The 5,470-nt window shown below is 35.7% G+C and overlaps 1 long non-coding RNA gene across 1 annotated transcript; it reads left to right on the top strand.

Annotated features, from left to right (window-relative positions):
• The first annotated feature begins 479 nt into the window (after positions 1 to 479).
• LOC132173464 (uncharacterized) lies at positions 480 to 4,688 on the top strand. Its single transcript, XR_009439321.1, has 4 exons — positions 480 to 847; positions 3,254 to 3,493; positions 4,066 to 4,173; positions 4,256 to 4,688. It is a non-coding gene; the product is annotated as an uncharacterized LOC132173464 (long non-coding RNA).
• The last annotated feature ends 782 nt before the right edge of the window (positions 4,689 to 5,470 follow it).

Raw genomic sequence — 5,470 nt, 5'->3', positions numbered from 1 at the left:
AAAGTGGTTTGTTCAAACTGTTATCTTTTTAGGATTTGTTAGAATTTAATTTATACTTGGGCCCCTGAATATACACTTAAAGAAAAAAAATCATCAATAAAAAATAAGTATTCTTACCCAGTGGGTGAATGTGTAATTAACAAACTAATAAAATACAAATATTGGTTTTTCTTACTTTTTTGCTTCTTGCATTTTTTTTTTTTTTAATGACAAGAACGTAATTTCCAGGAAAAAAAAAAAAGGAACTAGATGTAATAAGCTGGAATCCTCCGATATATCATATCAATCTATGTTTAACTGATCAGAAAACCTAATGTTCTTTGGCCAATTATGATATGTTTATGGTCTCAAGGCAGGTAGCCAATAGATTGCTCTTTCATCTCTGAGAAAGAGTATCGAAGAACTGACCTTTTTTCCATCCTTAATGTTGCTGAACCTTTTTTTTTTATTTTTTTTATTTTTCCATCCTCTGCTATTTAACTGCAATTTGCGTACAATTTTTTATATTTGAAAGATTACAGCATTTTGGTTTTATATTAATAAGATTTACATGGCGTTGCCAAAGGTAAGCGATGGTCATTAGTTCCCACTTGTTTGGATTCTTTGCAGAGTGCCCGAGTAACCACTAATTTTTTTATATGGTGTGACAAATCGTACTTGGGATTTGTGAACGGGTCGAAAGATGGAAGTGTTATAATAATATAGTTTTTAACCAAACTACTTCATCTGTGTATTATTTGCTAATTTTGTATCCTTTGCATGCTTGCAGAAATTCGTTCTTAAACCATATTACCTTAAAAAGGAAAAACAGAAGGCTTTAGAGAATGTGGAAAAAACCTCTGCCAAGGTATGGGTTATTTATGTGGCTAACTGTGTTGTAGTTTATGCACTGTGACAACTCTATTATTGATTGTCTAGATGCAATTTGGATTGTTCAATTTTTTCTTGTATGAGGCCATATTCTTACATCCATACACATCCACAAGATGCAACACGCATGTAGATGCATACCTTCATAATGCATTGTCTGCCGGCATGGATTTTTGTAGGAGTATCTCGATATCTCTCTGCGTAGCATGTAAATAGAACACTGAAAAATGGTTACAGGTTTAGATAGAAAAACATGCATACTTTATGGCTGGCTTGACTAGCCTGCAGGACATCCTAATTAGTTTGGGCAAGCTTGGTCATTATTCAAGCTCAATCTTTTTGTTCGAGATTGGCTCATTTTATAATCATGGATGCTTTGTGCCTGGATAAGAAAGGAAAATGAAAAAGGACAACAAAACTTGCAAGCCAAGCTGAAAGAAACCCAAGTAGCTTGCCGGCTTCTGGGCTCATTTTCAATCTGATGAAGTAAACTTTTGAGCTCACTTCATACTTGGTAAACTTTTGAGCTCACTTCATACTTGTAAACTGGAGCCTTCGGAAAGCTTCACCTTAGCTCAAATTCGAATTGATCCTAAAGATTTTAGTTTGGGCAAGTTTGGTAAGTAGTGGATGCCTCACGAGCCATTTGGCTCAATAAACCTGGTACTCCAAATGAGTTATACTTAATAATCCAAAAGACCAAACATATATTCCAAGAGTCAAATTTTCGTTGGTTTTCTGAATTTCAATGTCAGCAAATGAATAAAATGGACTGTAGTGATGTTGGCACATCATCTCAGCCCTTAATGAAGTCACATCTTAGGTAAATGTTATTACATTTTACAGTTGAAAATGTTCCCTGCCAATTTGCCTAATAATCATGGAGCTTCCAAAAAAAAATTCAGATATATGCCATTCAACGGTTATACATCCATCTATATGGCAAATTGGCTGTCTGCCAATTTTCCAGACAGCGAGCCTACCTAAAGTAGTTTGGACTCGAGCTCCTTTAGCAAATGAAACTCAGCTCAAGCTTGAACCAGACTTGTTTTAGTAAACAAGTGCGTACAGATGATACATGAGCAGCTTAGCTTGTTTGCTAGCCACTAGATATGTCAACAGCTCAGCTTGTTTGCTAGGTGATGCAACTTGGCATGGTGGGAAGCTGATAGGGTCGCAGCCCTGAAAAGAAAACGTACAAAATTGCCCTTCTTGCAAGTTGGTTCGATCCAAGTGCAATCGAATATCTACTGACGGCCCGTTTTGACCTAGTAAAAGTTGGAAAATTTTCATGAAATATAAATTTGTAGCCCTTTGAATAAGCTTTCCAACGCCACCAAGTTTGCCTCCATGTGATCTCGAAATCACAAGATATGGCCATTTTACTATGACTGGTTTGCTTGTAAACTGCTCTGCATCACTAGGCTACTCTACATTTATTACCGAAGAGAATATGTGGATATAAGAAAAATGTCCTTAGGTTTTGCTTCCTATTTCAACATCCTCAAAAGTTTTTTTTTGTGGTTTTCCTTTGAAGGTCCATATGAATATAAAAGCTTTATATATACATACATGTGCACACATTCAAATATATATGTGGATGCTAAAAGGTGGAGTCAACGTCTGAACCACCTCCTCTACCTCCTTAGTAACAACTCTTCTAACAGATTCTTAATAATGAACTGGAAAATTGCCCAGATAGAGAGAACCAAATTCCACATGGAATTGCTAGCTGATTTACCTTGGTCCCTTATACCATGCTACATGTATATATGGAATCCTGCATTGTCTACTCACCAAGTGATCAATGTTTAACATGTTATTTCTCGCCAATATTTATGCAGTCAAAAATATGCTAAGCGGTAATGCCCACTCCCTTTTAAAGTTTAAGAGACTGGTAATATATATTATGAATAGGTGGTGAAGAACAACTGTCATCCAACCATGAAAAATATAATATACATGGTGGACCATAGAGTACTCGGTACGTAGTAAATGCTAAGTAAATGTTAATGTTGTGGATATATATATACAGGCACTAATAGAGTCGGCACTTTTGTATCATTTTAAAAATCATCACATCCAGCTAGTCAAACTGGTGCTGTCTTAATGGTGGGTGAAATGCCAAAAAGTCTCTATAGCACTTGTTAACAGGGCTTACGAACAGCATAATAATATCAGGAAGGAGTTTGAAATTAAATTCTTTTTTTGTACTGCATTGGGTTCTGAATGTCTGCAAATGTTAAGATTTTTGAGTTGGGTGTTTTTTTTTTTCTTCTCTGTTGTCTGATTGATAATACGAGGTGTGTTTCACTTATTTTTCCTTTACCTTTACTCAAAAATGTTTTGAGGGAAGTATAATTACTTTTGGCCCTGTTTGCAGGTACATGAGGCAAGAGCAGCAGCAGAGAAAGCTCAGCAGTTACTACAAAATGTGGCCAATAGGAAAAGAACTAGGCAATTAGAAACAAATGGATTAGTTATTACTAGAGCATGGTATGGAAAGCGTACCACTTTGAGTAGGAAAAATGAATCAAGTGAAACACACAATGAGTTGACTTCACAAGTCACGGATGTCACACTACCTCTGAATTTCCTGGTTGATGATTCTGGACAACTCAAGGTATTTTACTTCAAGTGCTGTTTTTCCTTGTCTGTGTTAAACTATGAATCCATCCTATGTTCCTATGGTAATATAGAGTGATGTGAAAATTGAAATATTCTGATAAGTTATTGCAATTTTGGACTATCTACATAATTACAAGCCAAAGCACATTTTGTTCATAGCCTCTGCAAATTACCACAAGTAACCCTCTTGAAAGAGTCTTAACTTAAGTTACTAATTTTCGGTTTGAACTTTGCCAACTTATTCACAAGATCATTTAATCTTTTGCGTAACTACTCGGAAAAATATGTGTTACTAAATTGGGCTAAAAGAAGTTAGAGAGCAATATTGAATAGAAATTACCTGATGACTTATGACTGCCTGCAAAAGACATATTTGGTCTATGGTATTAATTTGATCAATCATCATACTTGTTGGTTGCTTTATATAGTTAACTGTTAAAAATCCTTGACCTCAAATTTTTAAACTGAGATTAATCTAGTGCTTTGGGAGTTGCTATGTTTTTCACTTTGTAATCTAGAGATCCCGTTGTATGTCGTAATTTTTTGTTGTTCAATCTGTTGGTGCAGCTTCATGAAGGTGTGAAAAAGTCGGGAATCATGGGGTTTTGTGATCCATGTCCTGGAGAACCTAAGCAACTGCATGTGGAATACACTTACAGGGGCGAGAGTTATGAGGTACTACTCACTCTTTTGTTTGTAAACAAAAGGATGTTGATGAAGGTTGTTGATTTGGGTAACTCTTGAATTTGTGAATCAGGTGGTGGTTGATGATTACGAGGAGTTGCTAATACCAGAGGAAAGGCACAGAATCTAAGTGCCATTCATTATACTTTCGCCTTGGTTACCTCGTGCAATTTTGCACGTTTCACATGCCTGAGGTACCTCAACTAGATTGCCGCCTTTTTTCCGTCATGGTGGTAATTATGTATCTAATAAGGCGGTGATTAATTTTTATTAAAATTTTTGAATAAGGCGTTCGTTGAATATTTTGTTCAGTTGTATTATATTTCTCATGGTGAAATACAAATTTTGTACTTGAAATGGCAATGTACATTTTCATTTAGGGCAGTTTTTTGTAGACTGTGATGCGTATAATAGTGGACCTTTTTGGATATGTTGTGTGGGCAAAGCAATCAATGTTAAGAATTGGAATGGAAGTTTAAACATGTATAACACCGTCAAGTTTGTTCTTTTGATGTCATTCACCAAAATTTGAACCAATATCAATTGCTTGTTGATAAATTTTATTTGCCATATGCCAAACAAACCAAGCTTTCCTTGTTTTCTGAAAACCAGCAAGCATTCAGCCTGGCAAAGTTGGGAGAGTTGGGTAAAAAGAAAAATCTGGGCAATGCCAATGTTCCAATGTATTATTATATAAGAGTAATGATAAATATCACACCGTTATCTTACCATATGTGGTATACCAATTCACTATTGATTTTTTAATTTTTATTTTGTAACAATGATTATCTAAAGGTGGATCGGCAATGTCATGTCACCATTGTAAGATAATGGTGGGATAGTGATGCGGTATATAGAAGTATTCGATTTTGGGAATAATCTCTCTTGTGTGATAATGAGATTTGGGTGTATTGGGACTTTGGGATCTGAGTGATTTTCTCTCTACTATTTTGTACTTCATATTTTGATAGGGGATTTTCTCCGAGTCGTCTCCCCAGTGGATATAGGCTTGTTAAGCTAAACCACTTAAATCTTGGGGTCGTGTGTTGATTGCCTAATCTTTGTTATTTCATGTTCTTCTTATTTTTCACATCTCACGGGTCTTGGAAATAGGATTAATTTCCTAACAACTGGTATTAAAGCTTTTGGTTCGAGTGGGAGTGATGGCAGTAGAAGAAGGAAAGATAGGAATCGAAAAATTCAACAGCACAGATTTTGAGTACTGGAAGGTGCAGTTTGAAGATATTCTTTATGGGAAGGACCTCTATCAACCTCTTTTGGGAGAACA

Source organism: Corylus avellana, chromosome ca3 (genome assembly GCF_901000735.1).
Source record: "Corylus avellana chromosome ca3, CavTom2PMs-1.0".
NCBI lineage: Eukaryota > Viridiplantae > Streptophyta > Magnoliopsida > Fagales > Betulaceae > Corylus > Corylus avellana.
This window is presented reverse-complemented; position numbering and strand designations above follow the sequence as displayed.